This window comes from Podarcis gaigeae (assembly GCF_964106915.1).
Source record: "Podarcis gaigeae genome assembly, chromosome: 3".
NCBI lineage: Eukaryota > Metazoa > Chordata > Lepidosauria > Squamata > Lacertidae > Podarcis > Podarcis gaigeae.
Window position 1 is genome coordinate 19,678,132 of NC_139680.1, and position 23,295 is coordinate 19,701,426.

The following is a 23,295-nucleotide window of genomic DNA, read 5'->3' on the forward strand; positions in this document are numbered from 1 at the left end:
CCCATGGACCAGAGCATGCCAGGCACTCCTGTCTTCCACTGCCTCCCGTAGTTTGGTCAAACTCATGTTGGTAGCTTTGAGAATAATAATAATAATACCCTGTCCATCTGGCTGGGTTTCCCCAGCCACTCTGGGCAGCTTCCAGCAAAATACAGTGGTACCTCGGGTTACATACGCTTCAGGTTACATACGTTTCAGGTTACAGACTCCACTAACCCAGAAATAGTGCTTCAGGTAAGAACTTTGCTTCAGGATGAGAACAGAAATCGTGCTCCCGCGGCGCAGCAGCAGCAGGAGGCCCCATTAGCTAAAGTGGTGCTTCAGGTTAAGTACAGTTTCAGGTTAAGTACAGACCTCCGGAACGAATTAAGTTCTTAACCTAAGGTACCACTGTACTGTCTTTCTTCTTTAAGCCTTTTTGGCTACTGTGACTCGCTTGAGTCTCACTCTGCGAGGCCTCATGCAGAGGTCTTTTTCCAGGCCTGCTATCCACCTTCTGACAGAAAGGCATGCAAAACTGTGTCACCGCACTGTGCTCTTTAACCCACAATGTAGCCTCAGGGTGCTCCCAAACCTCTGCTCTTTTTCTGGTGGGGTTTCAGGAAATTTGGGTTGTATAATTACAGTTCGATTTCGATTTTATTGCATTAGCCGTGTGGCCATAGCATAATATACATAGAAATAACAACATAAAATGGGGGGGGGGGGGAGGTAAAAGTAGATGTCGTCCTAGGCGAATACTTAAAAAAAAGAAAAAAGAACAAGCTTCATCTCCCAATCCAGCCCTGGATAGTGTCCCTTCTTCTGCAGGATTCTGACTGTTGGATTACCGAGATGACAGCTAACTTCCTGCTTAGTGTGATGAAGAGGAAAGCGGCACCAACTTCTTCTTTAACACCACAGCTGTAGTCGATATGCCACACAATCGAACCTGTTTTTGCATTCTCTGTCACTCGATGTTCTAATTACAGTTCATTCATCGGTCTTGTGCAACGAATGCAACGAATGCACTTCCCGCCAAAACAGAAAGAGCGTTGTGCTGGGAAGTGTGGGCTGACACTTTGATGCAAGATCATCTAAGCATCCAACCCCACAAATCAAAGTGAATGACAATTAAAGAACCAGCATTATCTGATAATTGTTGGAAACAACAAATCAGAGCAATGGCTCAATAAACAGGCTGTCTTGATGTTGCAAGAAAGCTTGCCGATCCCGTGTACGAAAGGACACGAGTCGAGGTGAGGAGAGAATCCAAAGCTTTATTCCCTGCGCAGTGAAGCATCCCAGTGGGATCACTCCCAAAGCCTGGAACCCAGGGGTCCTTTGTAAGTTTTACACACAAAGGATTACAGTTTTAGCCAATCACATTTCCAGGACTCTTTCATGACCTCATTTTAGAAAGCAAGCAGACTGCTGGTGAGATCTCACTAGATCAGGGTCAGCAAACTTACTGCGCCTTGGGCCGGTGTCTCCAGCACCGATCGCGCGGCGGGCCGGAGGGCAGGGGAGCATGTGCCCATACGCGTGCGCACACTCTTTTTCCGGCGCACTTTTGGATCGGAGGAGCACCAGAAATAGCTTGTGCGCATGTGCATGGGCCTCCTTCGACCTGGATGTGCACCGGAAATAATGCTTGCGCATGCGCACAAGCTATTTCTGGTGCTCCTCCGACCTGGAATTGGGCAGCCTCGCCACGCAGCGCTGCAGGCTAAATAAATGAGTCCCTTGGGCCTTATCCAGTCCGCGGGCCTTAGTTGGGGGACCCCTGCACTAGATCTTGCTAGAACCTTACTTTCATTGCCACCGCCACTGCCATGCTACCTAGGTAAGGGATGCTTCAGTGGCTTGTAGAGCTGCCATATGTCCAGAATTTCCCAGAGACAAAACAACTTTTGTGTCTGGATTTTCATTTTTTTTAAAAAAAAACACATGACAACCCTTGATTGGCATGGCACGGCAGTGGCAGGGTGGAGAGTCGCTTCCAGTTTTGCCTCAAGTGATGAAACAGAACAGCCTCTGGAAACAAAATACAGTGGTGCCTCGGGTTAAGTACTTAAAACAAAAAACACAAAACAAAAACAAAATGGGATCTTAAACGCATATCCCTTTAAAAAAACCCCAATTTCTCTTACATTGTTAATTGACTTCCTCAGATCCCTCCCTTCTGAATTTCATTACATCTGCATGTAACAGCTCTCCAATAACATTCTTAACTAAAATTAATTCCAGCAATTAACTATCTTGTTCTCATTTCTTACTATTCTAAATCTAACTTACTTACAATCAAATCCTAATTTAATCCTAGGCCTATTTGGTACTTTCAGGTGACTTCTAATTATTTATATTACAATATTTATTCAAATAGTCCTTAAATTTCTTCCATCTTTTTGATATTCCTCTTCTTTCTGGTTGCAGATTCTTCCAGTCAGGTTGGCTAGCTCCAAAAAGTCTAACATCTTCATCTCAGAGAGAGAACATTTGCCTCCCCCCCACTTAAACTCCCTCCTCCCATGTCCAGTTAGCCACCTCCTTCCGCACACATACCCCGCATGCATGCCTCCTTCCTCCAATGTCAATGTGTAGATCACTGCCAGTTTTTTATACTGGGTGGTAGATCACAGCCTACTGGAAGTTGGACATCCCTGCTATAGTAGACCTGGAACTCAGCTAGACTGGTAAAGTAAAAGCATTGTATATGTGTTTTATATGCAATATAACACTGTGACACCAGATGGCACTGTGGAGTCCCATCTTTCCCAACCGGATTTCCATGTATAAGTTTACAACGCATTTCTTTGATGTATCAACTTCCAGTTCTGGACACTGTAGCTTTATATGCATTTTAGCATTCAACTTCATACGTGTGGACAGATCTTGAAAACCAGCATCCTGAACCCTGTGGTTCCTACTTAACAGAAGATAGAAGAAAGGGCTCTAGCTATGGAATGCCGCTTTTGAATCTATCATGGTGTGTGTTTCTTCCCTCCCTTCCATTGTACTAACAAAATCAAATCCTGGCTTATCCCTGTTTATCTAAGGAAATCTAATGAGCCCTCAGCACATTAAAGATGACTGCAGAATAACAGCTGTTCAAAAGGAAGAATGGTTCAGCATTACAATCTGTGTACAAGCTTTGCCGCATATGTGAAACAGTTATTGCGCACAATGGAATGGATTTAATTGTATTTAGCTATGCTGTAATTTGCAAAAGAATTGTTCAGACATGCTGCAAGATGTCAAACTCATATTTCTTAATACACTGGGCAAGCTATCAAATACTGTTCCTTGCTGCAGTCTTTTTTTGATTAGTAGCCCTGCAGACCGCTTTGGAAAGGTATATGGAAACAATACGGAGATGAACAAAGAAGGAAATGGAGTGATAATTTGAGAGAAAAACAGAGGAACCATTCAACTGGAGTGGGGGAGTGGAAACCATAGCTTAGATGGGACGCAGCATGTATTGTTTTATTTTTCAAAGGAACATATCAGGACATTATGCTGTGCTTGAAGCCTGCTCATTTTTGGGGGGGGGGGCTTTTGCACACACCCGATTTTTAAATTCAGGATATCCTAACTAGAGTTTTATAATACCAGTAACATGCACTGATAATCTGTGTAAAAAAAGTAAGTTCACAAGTGATTTTGTCTATTCAAATTTCTACTTGGACACCTGCAAAAAAGCAAACAAAACAACAACAACAACAAACCTTGACATGCACATGTTGCCAGTCAACCCATCCTCCCTGAACACCTTACAGGGCAAAGAATAAATATTTTAATATTAATAAACAAAGTAAATATTAGTAAACAAAGTAAAAATTAAATGCATCATCATCACCACCACAATAAAATGCAACAGAAAACTTTCATTGTCATTTTCATTTTTTTAAAATATATTTTTACTGGAAATTTACAATAAAAGACTTTCTTAATCCCGTATCTGGCCTCCTTATTTACTTCTTATAAGCTGTTTCCTTTATGAATAATTATTAAGATTTTTCTAATTATAACTTACATATCCACAAAGTCTCCTGCAGACATTAATCGAAACAAGTCCAGGTATGTATTTTAGGGCACTGTTGTGTGGAGTATTCTCTGCATTTTCCCCATGCTTTTTGAAACTCTTGTCTAGTGTGATCTCTAATTGCCTCTCTTAATCTCGCCAATTCAATATACTCTAACCGTTTGTCTTGCCATTCCTTTTTTTTGTTGGCACAGTTTCTTTTTTCCAGTTTTTAGCAATTAGGATCCTTGCCGCTCCTAATTTTTAGAGAAAGAGAAGCACAATCAATTTAACAAACAAAATACTGTATGCAATGATGCAATGAAAACCCAGTTTTCCTTTGTTTCATGTGCCAGCTGTTTAAACATTCAGCATGCTTTGCAGCAGAATGAGGAGGAGGTAGATAAGGAACTCCTAGATTGGCAAGGTTTTCCTCCTTCCATGACAGTAACAGCAGCAAGAAACTGACACACCCTGACATTATACCTCTGAGCGAGGAAGTTATTGAGGTGTGGGTTTTCATATGATAACACTGCAACCTCAGTTCAGTTTTTAGGAAATATGTGAATAATAATTGCACTATTGCAATATGCTAATAATAATTGCATTATTTACATCCCGTCCATCTGGCTTGGTTTCCCCAAGCACTCTGGGATGCTTACAGCATATCTAAAAAATATAATAATTGGCTCTCCCTGTTCCAGTAAAAACAAATGACAAGCATGCAAAAGCCTGAAGTTTGCCCGTGCCTGCTTTGCACAATTTATCTCAGTAATCATTACCACAGACTTTTAAGGTAGGTCGGACACATAGCTAGGGTTGGCCCAATTCATTTTGCTCTCTGAGGCAAAGGGCAAGATGGTTGCCGGTCTCATTCTACCGACAGAACCAGCCTAAGCTGGCACCACAAGCAAACAGTGGCTTCCATTTCTTTCTTTTTTCTTTTTTCAAATAATATTTTTATTAAGTACAAATTAGAAAACATACATATCTACAACAAAAGAAAATACAAAAGAAAAAGAAAATACATATAACCAAGGAAAAAAAATTAGAGAATATTTTGTCTCTTTTCATATTTACAGTTATTTATACCTCTATAAAATGCTATTCACAATAAAGGAGTGAAATGAAAGATAAGATATCAGAAAAAAGAACAAAGAAAAAATAAAGAAGTAAAAGAAAAAGATCATAGGTGAAATTTTTTTAAAATAGATGTGTACTCACAATATATAGCCGTTTCCCATCTACATTTATATTCAGTTGTATAGTTTCATCTTGTCCTTATCTACCTTAAATAAAGTGTTTTTTTAAAAAAAGAAGACTTCCACCATTTGCCTCACGCGTTTTTAATAATCCGTTCATCAGATCCTCTGTTCTTCATTTTTTCCCTTTGAATTTCCTTAATGTCTCACTTTGTATTTTTTATATTACACACAAGATTATTCTAAACACAACCAGATTTTTGCAGCCGAGCCCTGGTTTTGTAAATAATCATTTAAGAACCCTCATTGCTTCATAACCATAGTTTGGGATTTTCTCCTTATTATATCCATCAGTTTTGCTAGTTCCAGGTACTCGCAAAGTTTCCCCAACCATTCTCTTTTTGTTGGGATGCTGTCCTCTTTCCAATAGCTAACAATCAAAATTCTTGCCACTGCTGTCGCGTAGAGAAATAAGTTAGTTTTAGCTTTTGGGATATCTTTATCTAGAATTCCTAATAGATACGCCTCTGCATTTTTTGTGTGTGATGTCCTTATCAGTTTTTTTATTTCGTCGTGGATCATTTCACACTTCTGCTACCTCATCTCAAGCATAGTTACTCAGACCTAAGACTTGCTGAGTTCTAGAGGCGCCAGCTTCCTAAGGAGACGTTGTGTGTGCGACGTCAGGACATTGGAGGAGCCAGGGCAAAGCCGAACATAGCAGCAGTGTGGCTCCTCCACCTGCCTCCGCCACTGGTTGCCTCCCCACTTCTTCCCCTCCGGCCACAGAGTGCCTGGCTCCATGCATGGCCACCTCAGCCACTTTGGGACATTGGGGGCCCCTGACCCCCTCCCGCTAAAAACTAGAGGGGTCCAAAAGAGCTTGGGGCCCTAGGCGGTGGCACCCCTGCTGAGTTCAAAAGCAATTGCTCCTAACCACTGAGCCTAGGGCTTGCCGATCAGAAGGTCAGTGGTTTGAATCCCTGCGATGGGGTGAGCTCCCATTGTTCGGTCCCTGCTCCTGCCAACCTAGCAGTTCGAAAGCACGTCAAAGTGCAAGTAGATAAATAGGTACCACTCCAGTGGGAAGATAAACGGCGTTTCTGTGCGCTGCTCTAGTTCACCAGAAGCGGTTTAGTTATGCTGGCCACAGGACCCGGAAGCTGTTTGCGGACAAACGCTGGCTCCCTCGGCCTATAGAGTGAGATGAGTGCCACAACCCCAGAGTGTCCGCGACTGGACCTAACGGTCACGGGTACCTTTGCCTTTACCTTTTAAACTAGCTTGTAACCTCAGGAAGCAATCCTGAGCGTGCTTTCTAAAGAAGGCTGATTGCCGAAGAATTGATGCTTTTGAATTATGGTGCTGGAGGAGACTCTTGAGAGTCCCATGGACTGCAAGAAGAGCAAACCTATCCATTCTTAAGGAAATCAGCCCTGAGTGCTCACTGGAAGGACAGATTGTGAAGCTGAGGCTCCAGTACTTTGGCCACCTCATGAGAAGAGAAGACTCCCTGGAAAAGACCCTGATGTTGGGAAAGATGGAGGGCACAAGGAGAAGGGGACCACAGAGGAAGAGATGGTTGGACAAAGCTACCAGCATGAGTTTGACCAAACTGTGGGAGGCAGTGGAAGACAGGAGTGCCTGGCGTGCTCTGGTCCATGGGGTCATGAAGAGTCGGACACAACAGAAGAGCTAGATGGACCATCGTCTCGACTGAGTTTGAGGTGACTTTCCACATTCCCAAACTGTCAGTATAAGAAGTTGGAATTAAGCAAATGTGTAATGTGTAGTGACCTTAGAGTCTACATAACCTGTTTTATCCGTGTCACACTTGTGCCACGCCATGGGTGAATAACTGGTGTCATAAAACAAAACTGGCTTTTTGTCTTGCAAAGGCAGGTCTGCTGAAGAATGTCTGGCCCGGTTTCTTATGCTTGACTCTCAGAACAGGTGCAGAAAGTCATCTTTTGCCATCACCATGATGAATTGTCTGTGACTATGAAACTTTTCCTGAACAGCTTTCAGAATGTCTCAACTTTTAATATCATTGGACCCCTTTCTGTTGGAAACATAGGCACTCTATTCAGATACATACTACAGTATAAACAGGAGAAATATTTTCCTTAGGGGAGGTTTTGTAAAAAGGAGCTCTTAATATTTTCCCCATCTAGGCTCGGCTCCCAGGTTTTATCTTGTCCTATATGGAATAGTGATGTGAAGAATTTGGGGGAAATACAAAAATAGAGGAGGGGAAAATGAGCCTCTCAGCTTCTTCCCAAGCCTTCATACTAAAGCATCCATCCTTTGCCTACTGACACTCAACTCTTTTATTTTCTCAGAGTTTAATCAACAATTTGTGCCTGGTTTTTGAGCTGCTTTGGAACTGCTATTTTTACACTGTGTATTACTTTGTGTTGTATTCTCTGTTTTGTTGAAATTGTATGTAGCCATTTTACTGCATTTTTAATTAACATTTTTTAAAAAAATAGACTCAAGATTTTCTGCTCTGAATTTGGCCAGTGAACATTAAACCACAATATGAAGGTGGATTCCATTGTGATTTATGATGTGCTCTGTGTGTGTGTGTGTGTGTGTGTGTGTGTGTGTTGGGCACTCCTGCACAAGGGTTTATCTTTGGGAAGTGTTTGTGTTAAGAATCAGAAAAGAAAGCAAAAAGTCACAATAGCTTAGTCCAATTTTCCACACTTAGTGAAAGATCAGGGATGAAGGAGTCTGCCAGTTTCAGTTTCTCATTTTCCCAATCTTAAATTCAGTTCCACATCAGTTTTAACTTAAAAAAAAAATGATCACAAAAATTCACCAGTTTTTTTAGTACACATTTCCCCCTAATGTACGCATTTTTGCAAGTTCTTTCCCTTGGTGCAATGCCCTTTTTGTGACTTTTTTTTTACTAATATGTGCATTTTTGTGGACACTTTCCCCATATGTATGCATTATTTGGATGGAGAACTGCATCATAAAATTTGGAAAAGTGTGAATTTGAAAGGATAGTTGTGTTTTGGGTCATGGATTGTAAATCATGGTAGTTTTGCATTAAAATGCTAACTGAAATGAATCTCCACCTCCATCCCTAGGGAAGAGTCTACCAAGTGAGGACAAGAGTGGCTTTCAGCATAGAAATGAGGCAATCTTTAAAATCAAAATAGAGGTTTTGTTCTGAAACGTCTATGTACGTAACTCCACTGAAACTTAAAGTCTCAATGCATAGTTTCTTGGGAGAATTTTTTTTTACCATCTGGGTGATGCAGAAGGCAAATTAACTCCTGTCAGAACAGTGATTATCTTCTTGTGCGTTCATAACAGGTATAACTGCAGAATGCTGTGAATCAGCTAATAAAAGTGTCACGGTCCCCCCGATCTTCCACAGACATAACCTACTGTGTTAATACATGGCAAATACTGGAAGATATTAACGAATTCTCACAAATTCTGTAAAATTCCTCAGAGAAGTGTTATTCTCTTCTGCTGTTTTCTTCTCTTTGGCATTTTGTTAATGTGGAGGGGAGAAAAGTCTTTGTAATATGAGTGTTACTTATTTGTTTTTGATTCCCCTAGGTTGGTCGAAACTTTCTACCGTGGTATGTTCAATTGTATTGTCATATTCTGTGTGTTTCCACACAACAGATTTACTCTGAAATGTCTCTTGTTTGCTCACTCCCTTTTTATGGGGCATGTCCATCAATGATGACAACAATGTCATCAAGCCATTGTTCTCCCTTGGGCTCTTAAGTATCTTTTCAAATCTCAGTAAAGCTGGCTTCTTTCTTTGGAAAGAATGGGGGCGGTTGTGCGTTTTTTACAGTGATAGACAACCTTGCCACTCTTTTTAAGAGCTATGCGCTTGAGATGTGCAGTTTGATGCATCAGATGGGTCAATCCACCGCCACACATCTGCTTCAACACAGTAGGCCTTATCTATTACCCCTCCTTATTTTTGGTGAATGTCATTTGTCAGCAAGTTTAATTTTTAAACCAATATTGTAATTTGTGATTAAAATACCTTTCACCTAGACCCCACCTCCCAAATAATACAGTGGTACCTCGGGTTACATACGCTTCAGGTTACATACGCTTTAGGTTACATACGCTTCAGGTTACAGACTCTGCTAACCCAGAAATAGTACCTCAGGTTAAGAACTTTGCTTCAGGATGAGAACAGAAATCGTGCTCTGGCGGCACAGCAGCAGCGGGAGGCCCCATTAGCTAAAGTGGTGCTTCAGGTTAAGAACAGTTTCAGGTTAAGAACAGACCTTCAGAACGAATTAAGTTCTTAACCCGAGGTACCACTGTAATGAAATGAGGGTAGCAGGAGGGGGAGGCAGCCTGGATTCCTCACTTGCCTGACTCATCTCTGCCTCCTTTCCAGCCTCTGCTTCTGCCTCAGGTTCTGAACTGCCACAGACTCTCACTGTTCACGAAGCCCTGTTGCCTCTTTAGTTTCTGACACCTCCTCCTCCGAGTATGCTCCCTCATCTCCCTCTGACCTCTCATCATTGTCTCACCACCAATCCCTGGGCTTCTTCTGAGCCTTCTTCCCCCAGGGGTTCCCCAGCTGGTGCCTCTCACCACTACTGGGAGCGGGTGGCGCTGTGGTCTAAACCACTGAGCCTCTTGGGCTTGCCAACCAGAAGGTCGGCAGTTCGAATCCCTGCAACGGGGTGAAGTCCTGTTGCTCTGCCCCAGCTTCTGCCAACCTAGCAGTTTGAAAGCACACGTGTGCAACCAGGTAAATAGGTACCGCTGTGGCAGGAAGGTAAACAGCGTTTCCGTACACTCTGGCACTCATCACAGTGCCCCTTGTGCCAGAAGTGGTTTAGTCATGCTGGTCACATGGCCCAGAAAGCTGTCTGCAGACAAACACCAGCTCCCTCAGCCTGAAGTGAGATGAGTGCCATACCCCATAGTCAAGTTTGACAGGACTTAACCGTCCAGAGGACCTTTACCTTTACCTCCCATTTCTCTGCATCCAGCCCCTTTCCTTTCTCTTCTTGCTGACTGCTTTTATCTCCTTCTGCCACCACCCCTCTCTCTATGCCACTGACACGCCATTGGAACGTGCGCAAGCTGAAATTAAAAATATATTATTCCCTCACAGGACTGTTTCGTTTTTAGAGACATCAGGAAGAAGGTATCAATGGAGGCCCATCCTTAATAAAAGACTCTATCTTCGATCATATCCATGATCAAGGGGAAGGCCGATAGTTTATATCAGTGTTAATAATGGCAAAAAAAGCCCCTATAATTAAGTCCACTAAAATCCAACACACTTGGAACACCTGGTTATTTTTTCCTCCCCGTTTGCGAGGGGCACCAAATGGGAAGAGAAAAATATGATGTGACATTTAATTTGCTGCAGTTGGCGTGCGACTTGCATCACCTCATTTTCTAAGGTCATGTGTTTGGAAGGATGATATCATAACACCTGAATGGAGCTCTCTGTGGTCAGATTGTTTCCACCTACCTGCGCCGAACAGCTCACCACAGCGCTAAGGACGGCTGCTGGACCAGATTCCCACTTCACAGCCTTTAATAAACGCAGTACCGGGAGAAGAGAGCGGAGCAGCGACCGCAGAGTCGATAGCAGGCGGAAAGCAAAGTCCTTTGCAGCCGATTGGTTAATTAAACCCTGAGATGCAGCTAACCCCTTGCTGACATTTTTATAGTCTTTTCATGAAACAACCTTCAGGGATGGTGGGGAAGAGAGATAATGCTTGCTGGGAGGACCACTGGCACTTGATCACAGGAAAAGAAGGGCATATATATTCATTCTTTGGGCTGCGTTAAAACTTACCATATGAAAATAAACCAGTGGCCTAAAAATAAACATCAATGAGCATTTTGTACATTGGAAAGCCACGAGGAAGGCAACATGTGAAACGCCAAGGATAAGAGTAGTTTGATCATATACAAATACAGTTGCAGATAACTTTGGGGCAGCTGGCTGGATCATTAAGCGAAAAGAGATATAGAGGGTCCGATACCCAGGGACAGGACTGATGGATGTTGGAGTTTAGTAGCATTTGGAGAGTTGCGCACCCCTCAGCCCTGCTCCAAGCCTCCCCACAGCCTGCAAATAGAATCCTGTCCTTTCACAACAAGAACAAAACATGCTGAGTCCTTCTCCTTCCTCTCTTGGCCAGTTTGAATGAATCTTTATTTGTGTCAGCCATCGGCCATAGCAATAAAACAACAATACGATATACAAAGAATAGAAATACAAATAAAAAGTCGATTATATGAAATACATTTTAGGGTTTTGAATCAATAGTCAAGTAGTGGATCTTATTCTGATTGCCCCAGCTAAAAACCTTGCAAGCTTTGCTGTCACCTGCTCATCTTGATCTGCCAAGAGAAAGGACACTGTGGCAGTGGCTGGGCGACCCGAAATGGACAATAAAAGAGGGGTGATTCCTCAAGTCTTTATAAAGAGTACAAGCAGAAGGACATGGCTAGTCTATTTTTTTTTGAGCCAGTGTGGTGTAGTGGTTAAAGCAGCCTTCCTCAACATTGGGTTCCCAGATGTTGTTGGACTACAACCCACATCATTCCTAGCTAGCATGACCTAGTGGTCAGGGATGATGGGAGTTGTAGTCCAACAACATCTGGAGATTGAAGGTTGAGAAAAGCTTGGTTAGAGTGTTGGACTAAGACCTTGGAGACCAGGGTTCAAATCCCCACTCAGCTATGGAGCTCACTGGGTGAACTTGGGCAATCACTTCATCTTGGCACCACCAACCTACAAGGTTGCTATGAGGGATACTGAAATCAGTGAAGGGAGGAATATGAATATTTAAGGTAGAATTGCCACTGGCATAATCAGTGCTGGGGCTCATTTAAGGCTGTTTCATTTGAAAATGAGTTCTCAGCTGAAGTTCCTATCCACACGGCCAATCAGATTTTACCACATCCCTTTCAGCCAATCAGAAATGTGAGTGGGCCTCCATCTTCACTAGGTGTGTGAATTGGAAGGATGACTGAACCCCTGCATAATTATCTGCTCGCCATAGCTGTGTCTGAGACTAACGCTACGTACACACGAGCGGCTCGAAGGGCAGCAAAAGCACCCCCTCCTTCTCTGTATTTCAAGTTGCATTTCTATATCTCCACCTGATGTACATTACTTGAGTTGTTTCCTTGCGCCAAATTCTGATTCATTGACAGTACAGTGGTACCTCGGATTAAGTACTTAATTCGTTCCAGAGGTCCGTTCTTAACCTGAAACTGTTCTTAACCTGAAGCACCACTTTAGCTAATGGGGCCTCCCGCTGCTGCTGCGCCGCGGGAGCATGATTTCTGTTCTCATCCTGAAGCAAAGTTCTTAACCCAAGGTAATATTTCTGGGTTAGCACAGTCTGTAACCTGAAGTGTATGTAACCTGAAGCGTATGTAACCCAAGGTACCACTGTATCATCTGTGCATGTGCAATGCCTGACTGAAATGTATTCACCTCAGTTTAACAGTGACTTTCCCCCCAAACTGAAGGAAGCTGTTTTGAGGGAAAGTGCATTAAACTGGAGTATCTCTCAAGAGGTACTTGAGGATATACAGTGGTACCTCGGGTTACATACGCTTCAGGTTACATACGCTTCAGGGTACAGACTCTGCTAACCCAGAAATAGTGCCTCGGGTTAAGAACTTTGCTTCAGGATGAGAACAGAAATCGTGCTCTGGCGGCACGGTGGCAGCAGGAGGCCCCATTAGCTAAAGTGGTGCTTCAGGTTAAGAATACTTTCAGGTTAAGAACGGACCTCCGGAACGAATTAAGTACTTAACCCGAGGTACCACTGTAGAGAGATTGTGGCTAACATTGTGCGTACCCAGCTTCAAGCATGATCAGTGGGAGTGTAGCGGAGCTGGAGTAAATAGCAAGGTGCACACGGCTCAACAGTACAAACCTGTGCGTGTTGACTCGGAAGCAGATCCTTCTGTGTTCAATGGGACTTTCTCTCTGGTAAGTGCATTTGAAATTTGTACAACTGTTCAGAACACTTCAGCCATGTTTGGGACGACTGAAGTGCTATAAAAAAGCTCTGGACATTCTCTGTAATGAGAAACACTAATTAGTCGAATGGAGTTTTTCTAGTGGAAAATTGGCTTAAGAAGTAGCCTTGCATGTCTAAATTCGGATGTGGAAGCCCCAACAGTGGGGGTGTGGGGGGACACAACTTCTGAGAGGTGCTGTTTGTGTGTTTGCATCATTGAATGATTGGTTTGTGTTCCTCATTTAATCTCCACAGGCATTTCCCTGCATGTGGAAAGCTAGCTCATCAGTGACTAGCCTTCTCTGTAGTGTGTTAGCTTTCCATGTGCAGGAGCTTTTGATGCATTAAATAGTGAAAACTTTGATCCAGCACCTACATCTGTTCTAAAGAAATGAACCAGGTTTCAGGTACAAAGATAGTATATCAGGGGTAGGCAACCTAAGGCCCGGGGGCCGGATCCAGCCCAACTGCCTTCTCAATCCGGCCCGTGGGTGGCCCAGGAATCAGTGTGTTTTAACATGAGTAGAATGTGTCCTTTTATTTAAAATGCATCTCTGGGTTATTTGTGGGGCATAGGAATTTGTTCATTTCCCCCCACCCCCCAAAAAACATAGTCTGGCCCACCACATGGTCTGAGGGACGGTGGACCGGCCCACGTCTGAAAAAGGTTGCTGATCCTTGCAGTATAAGATACAGCAGGCTGCCCTATGTTAGGTGAGGCAATTTGCCTATCAAGCCAGTATTGCGCTCCTCTTTCTAGCATGGGCTTTTCAGGTGAAAGGAAGGTGAGTTTTGGCTACAGAAAAGATTATCACCACCATCCTATGTGCAAGAAAAGTAATAAATGTTTTTTAAGAAAGATGCTTGAGACTTTGAATGGTTGTAACACAAAGACAGCAATTCACCTCTGAACTAAGGGTGCTACAAACGTTTTGGCTGTTAGAATTATCAGCTGCTTGATTGACAGTCTATCAGAGCCCAGCTACATACATATTCAGGGAAAGCATATGGTAGAGTTTTCCGGAGATTTGTAGATAGCTCGGGAGTGCACGACTGAATGCAATGCAAAGTCAGCAATTCTTTATTAGGATGCGTCAGAGAGGAAAATTCTAGCTCCACCTAGCATTCTCTCAGATACAGTTTTCTATGTGCCAGAAGTTTTCTTCAAAGCCCATTCCATTCCTGAACTCTAAAGGAGTGTTTGCCCAAATGCTTTTTCTGAGCATACAGAGTGGCTGAGAAACACTAGCTGATACCAGCTGTGTACACGTTACTGTCACTGGATAGCTCAGTTGGTTAGAGCGTGGTGCTGATAACACCATGGTTGCAGGTTCGATCCCCATAAGAAACTTAGATGATCCACAGGGTCCCTTCCAATTCTACAATTCCATGATACCAGAGTAAAATGCAAATTGGGACTCATCGACCCTTCTTCTTTCCCCATGCCTAGAGAGTGTGGCTGAGTGGTTTTCTGCTCGACCCACACTTTCTAGGCACATATCTGAGTGGTTGTGCCTTTGTACTGTTTGCTTCCCTCTGGAAAATCCACTCTTCAGCACCAAATCAGAACAAATGATAATCCAGGGAAAACCCGATTGCCGTTTGTTCCAATTCAGCACTAAAGATTGGGTTCAGTGGGAAAAAGCGGTGAGACAAATTGAGGCATGCATAAGCCTAGGTCATCCCCCCCCCCAATTTAGATCCAAGTTGGTTTGAGGGGAAACACATCCAAAAATGTCATTTCATAGGAAACAACAGGACAGGGATGAATTGTAGCTAATGTCATGTGTACACCACCTCCCAAACCAGCAGTGGGAGCACATTGGGTGCAGAGCAGACAGGAGTGTATACCCAGCCACGCAGTTTGAAGCAGGTGGGAACCCTGCTGAAATACCTCTCTAATGTAATTCAGGACAGTCCTCTTGGTTTCACTGAATTGTTGCTTGTTCAAAACCGAAGAAACTTCTTCCATAAGTGCATGCCATTGTGATACATTTCTTAAAAGTATTAATCAACTTCTCAACTGGTGAAAAAATGTGGAAAATTAGACAGAGGCTAGATCCCAGGAAAATTACACGAATTAGCTTCATTCCATGTGGAAAATTGGGGAGAAGCATGCATGCATTATGGAAATGAGCGCAGTAATGATCTAACTGTTTATTGTTTCCATGTGCTTATTTCTAAACAGCATAATTCAAGGAATATGCATTGCCGGACTTCTTACAGATGTGAAACCATGAATGAAATATGATGGAACGCACCGAAAACCCAGAAAGTGCTGAGTTTGCCTTTTAAAAAACAGTTTCTGGGGAATCAGACATTTACAGATAAAGCCAGTTTCTGAGCTCTGTCTCTTTGTCACATGCAGCGAGCATAAGCAAGAAATGGAACTGTGTGGAGCTATTCAGGTAAAGGGGTAGGGAGCCGTGCATATAGAACGGGATTTTTAGTTGTCAGTGGATACTGGTGAGTTCAGAAGATGATGTACATAGTGAGAAGAGACAGTGTTAGCACCTCTTCAGTATGTCATGATCAAGGATATTTAGAGTCCAGAAACAGGGGCTGTGCACACATTAACATCTACTCTGGCCCAAGCACACTTCCACTGCTGATGTTTGGAGCCATGTACACTTGCCATTAAAAGGGACGTGGGTGGCGCTGTGGGTTAAACCACAGAGTCTAGGACTCACTGATCAGACGGTTGGCAGTTCAAATCCCCACGACGGGGTGAGCTCCCATTGCTCGGTCCCTGCTCCTGCCAACCTAGCAGTTCGAAAGCACGTAAAAGTGCAAGTAGATAAATAGGTACCGCTCTGGCGGGAAGGTAAACGGTGTTTCCGTGCGCTGCTCTGGTTCGCCAGAAGTGGCTTAGTCATGCTGGCCACATGACCCGAAGCTGTACGCCGGCTCCCTCGGCCAGTAAAGCAAGATGAGCGTCACAACCCCAGAGTCGGTCACGACTGGACCTAATGATCAGGGGTCCCTTTACCTTTACCTTACACTTGCCATTAGCCACAATCCATAGATATCCCGTAGTTTCTTGAGAAATACTGCTGTTTGATGCATTTTCCCTCAAACCGGCTTCAGTCCAAAAGGAAAACATAAGCCACATTCACTCTGCAGTTCAGATGCAGCAGATAAATTTGAGACGGCCTGCTCAGACAACAGCTTCATGAATAGGAATTATGGGGGTGCAGGAACGTACATTGGATGAAGACACCCCTTTCCCCCTCTTTGGTGTGTACAGCAAAGTCCGAATACGACTTGAAACACAGCGGCAGGAAACGACATTTCCCTTTTCGATTCGCAAGGCTGTTGAAATCCTTGAGATGATAAAACGACACAGGGAAAGTGGATGCTTTCTTGCAGAGTACTTTCAGGAGAATCATGTGCTCGTCAAACCAACAACTCGTTTCAAAAGGTTCCAAGGAATAATTGCCGAGGAAGATAATGAGAAGAGAACTTCAAAGAGGATTCAGTGGTAGATAGGAGCTCTAGCTCTGGAACGTCAACACGGACTGGCAGCATCTCTACAGCATTTCCAGACAGGGAATCTTTCCCAGCCCTATCGAGAGATGTTGGGGATTGAACCTGGGATCTGAAGGCATAGAGTATTATTATTATTATTATTATTATTATTATTATTATTATTATTTTATTTGTACCCCACCCATCTGGCTGTGTTTCCCCAGCCACTCTGGGCAGCTTCCAACAAAGACTAAAAATACATCAAAATGTCACACATTAAAAACTTCCCTGAACAGGGCTGCCTTCAGATGTTTTCTAAATGTAAGGTAGTTGTTTTTCTCTTTGACATCTGGTGGGAGGGTGTTCCACAGGGCGGGTGCCACTACCGAGAAGGCCCTCTGCTTGGTTCCCTGTAGCTTTGCTTCTCGCAGTGAGGGAACTGCCAGAAAGCCCTTGGCACTGGACCTCAGCGTCCGGGCAGAATGATGAGGGTGGAGATGGTCCTTCAGGTATACTGGGCCAAGGCCGTTTTGGGCTTTAAAGGTCAACACCAACACATTGAATTGTGCTCGGAAACGTCCTGGGAGTCAATATACGACTTTCAGGACCAGTGTTATATGGTCTCGGTGGCTGCTTCCAGTCACCAGTCTAGCTGCCGCATTCTGGATTAGTTGTACAAGCATTATATGAGTGTGTAGCTGAAAAATGACAGGTTCCCTATGAAATTTTGTTCTACTGAGTACAGTGTGAATTTCCAAAAAGTTCCTTCTTCCACTTATCCCGACACCGTCTTTGGGAGGAACATTAGCAGTTGCAAATTTAATGGTTCACTCTTTATTTCAACAGTCCTAGCAAATTGGTTTGGCGAAGCTTAAAAAATCTGGAGGACAAACTGCACCATAAAAAACAATTAGGATGGATATAAAGATTGAGCTGATAGGGAACTCTAGACTGAGGGCAAGGCTTTTTCCCTAGGAACGTGCGGTTTGGACAATGCCGAGGGACCATCCATCATGCCTTTAAAAATAGGCCCTGGAATTTATTTATTTTTTCAAAGCAAGAAGAAACAAGTTGCCCTTGTGAATTCAAACGGTTGCCTTTCACATGTGTTTTGAGACTGATTAAACGCGCAATCAGCTTTGCCTTTCATGAACTGCTGCTGATCTGAATCGCCACACGGAAGCTTCCCTGGAATACATTTCCAGCCTCAAAGACCCTATGCAAGCTTTTCCAAATGTTTGAGACTACAGTTCCCACCAACCCCAGCCAGCATAGTCAATGGTCAGGGAGTGTGGAAGCTTGTGGTCTGAAGCATTGGGTGGGGGGCACCAGGTTGAAGAAGGTAGACCTACACACACTGAGACCCAGAAGAGAAAACAATACAAGTTTGTTGTTGTTGTTTAGTCGTTTAGTCATGTCCGACTCTTCGTGACCAGGCACTCCTGTCTTCCACTGCCTCCTGCAGTTTGGTCAGACTCATGCTGGTAGCTTCAAGAACACTCACTGTCCAACCATCTCGTCCTCTGTCGTCCCCTTCTCCTTGTGCCCTCCATCTTTCCCAACATCAGGGTCTTTTCCAGGGAGTCTTCTCTTCTCATGAGGCGGCCAAAGTATTGGAGCCTCAGCTTCACGATCTGTCCTTCCAGTGAGCACTCAGGGCTGATTTCCTTCAGAATGGAGAGGTTTGATCTTCTTGCAGCCCATGGGACTCTCAAGAGTCTCCTCCAGCTCCAAACACTAGTTTAGGTAGTGGTCTGACTTCATACCCAGAAGATTTCTACATTCTGTAGCTGCCCTTTTCTTGCAGATATGATGCATATACCTCTGCCTTTCTGAGGAAGTGACCTCTGTAACATGTCCAGGTCGCTGGCTTCCCTCCCTGTGTCCTGGCATGGTGGGCCTGTCCAAAGAGAATCATGGGTGTGTTGGGAAGCAAAGGGACATGGCATCTGGCCATGCAATGGGCTCTAGTCTCTCACCTGTCATATAAAAGATGTAATCAAGAAGGAGAGAGTAGCAGGAGAGCTGGAAATAGCACGGCTCTCTCCAAGCAAAGGCTGAGAGTGCAAAGCAAATGGTGTGTGTGTGTCTGGTCAGCCACATTTCCACCAGGGAAGAAGGTGGAAATGCTCCGCTGGGGTCCGAGGGCCCTTCCATCACCTTCCCCAAACCCAGCCAGCTTAGGGAAGGAGGCAGGAAGGCTCGAACATCCTGTCCGAGGCCTTGTGACTCCTTTCCAAAGCCCAGGAAGTTTACGCCTGGCTTAGGGAGGCGCAATGCTCACATGTGCAACATCGGGACACCACACAAGTGGCATTGCACCCCTTGAATCGCCCTCGCAAGCTGGTGTCTCTGGCCCTAACTGTTCCCCAATGAAAAATGTCACTGCACGCCACTGATACATTGAGATCTGCTGCCCCCGTGGTTCCTGCCGCCTGAGGCGGTTGCCTCATAGGTGGGCCGGCCTTGGTTTTGCGTAAAGCTTAAGAGGAAACTGACTGAAGGATACATTTTAATGGCCCCACTGTCAAGGCAGTTAACATATTATGCTCAGAGTTGCTGCCTATTTTTTCTTATTATTAAACCGTTATCGTGCACTGTGTGTGAGAGAGGGTTTTCCTTTTTAAACCACCCAAGCCCTCCCCGTTCCATCACCCCTCAGGTAGTTGTTTGATGCTTCATCCGCCAATGAAATATTTATGAAGTTCTTTGTTTAGAAGTTTAATTGTAACTGTAAATGACTTTCATATGTTTACCGCGCTTTACAGTCCAATATAAATGCCATATGATGCTCTATCATACTGTCCGGAATAGTCATTACGCATTTCACCCTCACAACTGTTACATAACAATAAGCAGAGAATAAAAGGACAAAAGGATAACTTAATTTAAAACAGGCCCTATACATACTTATTTTGTTGGTAATACAGATCATATCTGCAGCAAAAAAAAATGTGCTTCCAATCAGGTAAAGTTGCACAGTTATTTTAATACTTTCCACATTGAACGTTTCAGTGAATACGGACTATGGTGCGGAGACCCCCAAACCTGTGCTCAGAGTAGGTAGGATTGGTCACAGAGTGGCCTAAGTTAAAGAGGACTGTGTTTCCTTGCTCCAGCCCTGCAAACTGGCTCAAATCTCTGCAATGAAGCAGCAGTCTAAGCAAGAGATTTTTTTCACCCATACTTTGCCTTGATCGTCAGTGTTGGTCCACCACAGCAATCCCATCCAGGGAACTCTCAGTGCATTTGAGAAGGGCAGATCCCTAAGGAAATGTGGAGATGTGTGGAATGGGACCAAGCATCTTTCCACCCATGGCTAGGATTTAAGGATGGAGGAGACTTTCCTATGGTCCGCATTTTAGAGCAAACAAACCAAATTCACACCTCTAAAATGAATCCGTGGATTGGAACAGAATTATACTTTAAAATTTGCACTACCCCAGATACTGCCAATTCAGTTCTTTGCTCAGAAATGTTCAAAAATGATTCAAAAGTAAGTAATTTGGAATATAGGGACGTGGGTGGCACTGTGGTCTAAACCACTGAGCCTCTTGGGCTTGCCAATCGGAAGGTCGGCGGTTTGAATCCCTGTGATGGGGTGAGCTCCTTTTGCTCTGTCACAGCTCCTGCCAACCTAGCAGTCCGAAAGCACGCCCGAAAGTGCAAGTAGATAAATAGGCACTGCTCTGGCGGGAAGGTAAACTGCGTTTCCATGCGCTGCTCTGGTTTCAGTGTTCCATTGTGCCAGAAGCAGCTTAGGCATGCTGGCCACATGATCCAGAAAAACTGTCTGGGGACAAACACTGGCTCCCTCAGCCTGTAAAGCGAGATGAGTGCCGCAACCCCAGAGTCATCTGTGACTTGACTTAACTGTCAGGGGTCCTTTACCTTTAATTTGGAATATGTTTCATTCAAAACACTTTTATTTATATATGTATTTTTTAAATAAAATATGTATTGAAACATGAGTTATTGTATGGTGCCCTACAAGAGGTTGTCAGAGTATAACGCATGTCATTCATGAATTTTGGCCATGATGGCTAGGGCTTGTGGGAGTTTTAGTCCAGCAACATGAAGACAGCATTTGTTGGGTACCTGTGCAGAACTGAGATAAGGGTCAGCCCAAATAATTTTGCAGCTTGAGGCACAAGACAAGATGGTTTCCTCATATTCCATGTATAGAAATTGACTAGACTTGCAGATTAATCTTATTTCAACCCTGACAATGGGACAATGTCCGCCTTTGAACCTGGAGACAGCAAGTTAGTTTCGGGGGTGCAGAGCAGGTCACATGTCACACAATTCAGTCACCTGATTCTCTTCCACCACCCACCAGCTTCTGTTTTCCCATCCATCATCTGCTGGCTGCTCAAGTTTGCCCAATACTTTATTGGTTGAAAGCTTTATAACAGAAATATGCAATAGATGTTACAGGCAAAATAAGAAATGCAAAATAAACAATTATTCATTCTTAACTAATACTTGCTTTATACATCCATTTGTGATTAAGTTTGACAAGAGACCTCCAATCTTCCCCTTGTGTTCCCGAATTAAGTTCCTTAAATACGCGCTTAGACTTTACTTTCTCTATGTTATTTGATTTACTATAAATTTTATTTTATAAAATTATCCTACTTAAACACCAAAGCTTAATCAAGACTTGCTAACGGATTGATCTTTGGACAGTGTTCTTTTAAATATGCTCTGCATATACCCCACTCTCTGATAAATTTTTCATCTGTAACGTCTCTAAACCTTTCTGATAATCTTGCCTCCTCAGCGTACTCTCTTATTTTGTTCTGCCATTCTAATTTAGAGGGAATATCCCTTCCAGCCTTTTGCCATTAGAATTTGGGCAGCAACTCTAACATATATAAAGACTCTCCTGAACTTTTTTGGGATCCCATTACCCATAATTCCTAGCAGGAAGGCTTCAGGTTTTTTAGGGAAGGAGCATTTTTTAAAAAGTTTGCCCAATGATAGGGCTGGCCCTGGTGATAATCTTAAGAAAATTTAGACAGGATTCTCTTTGTTCTCCTGCTACGTGCAAACCTTCCCTTGACATCTTCTGCCTTTATTTTGGAGAAAGCACTCATGCCTCCATCTAGAGGCCCACTGCAACTTCAAGAGATGTATTTCCACACCACACATTGATTGAATCAAGCCTTCTTTTGTGTGTGTGTTTGTCTAGGAAGCATTTAGCGTTGTGTGACCTTACAAATCATGTGCCACTGCTTAGCTATATTTGCTTTAGGCATGCGGGGCTCCTCTTCTGGTTTTGCTTTCCATGTAAATATTGTTTTGCTGTTTGGGTTGAGCTGTGCCAGCCTGGCGTGATGAATTTTCCAGCCTTCTTCACTTCTCAAGCAGTCACTTTTGGGTGAAACCTTCTAGTCTGCACATCATTCATTTGAGTTGATTTACACTGAGCTCTATCAGTCTTGCAACTTGCAAACAGAGATAATTTGGAAAAAATACAACACCATCACACACACACACACACACACACACACACACACACACAGTCATGTCCTACAAATCATAATATAGATTAGAAACATTTTACTATCAGGAAGTGTTTAAAAACAGTCATTTAATGATTCAATATATATATATATTTAAAAAACCCAATAACAACCCTGCTTTCTAATGAAAGAGTGCTCCTTTTTATTTTTTATTTTTAAAGAAGGTGATATGAGTCAATTAATAATAATAATTATAATAATTATAATAATTATAATTATAATTTATTATTTATAACCCGCCCATCTGGCTGGGCCTCCCCAGCCACTCTGGGCGGCTTCCATAGAAACCAAAAATACAGTAAAGATTAACTACTCATTAAAAAAATGTTAAGGCATGACACCAAACCCTACATATAGTAAGTAAAATAGAAACATGGCCACCCGACCCCACCCCTCCACCTCTTTCCCCCTTTTCTTCCCAATGTCTCAACAAATGAAACTGACTTGTAAAAATGTTACATGGAAAAACAAATGTATATGAGAGATAGACATTGCACACACTTTTGTAAATCTTTAATTAAAAAAAATGTTAAGGCTGATTATTTGTCTTGCTTTAAAGTAACAGAAAAAAATCAACACAAGAATTACACGGCCTTATGTTGTATTCAAATGTATGATATCCTCTACAAAAGAGGGCATACATTTATTAATTTTTATACTGTAAACTGAAGGGCGATATATAAAACAACCAAATAGCTAAATTGCTGAATTGGTTATCAAATGAAACAATGGCTTAGGAAACAAATCTCCAGCTCTGTATGCTATTTCAAGGTTACTGTTTTTAAAATAATAAAAAAATTGCGTTTTGGACGAGAGTTTATTTCAACAAACAGAATTCTACACAATTCATTCTGAAATATAAAACCATGTAGGCAACCAACAGGAAACATAAGGCAGGCTTCTAGAGATTGCATCAATCACTTCTTGCGGTGGAAAAGAAGGAGGAATAAATTCCGTCTCCCAAATAAAGTTGATCAATAATAAGGCTGACAACTGCATTGAGTTCAGGGGGACTAATTCTCAAATAAACTGGTATAGGAATGCAGCCATGGGTCACGTCTGGACAACTTACTGAGCATTTGTTCTGA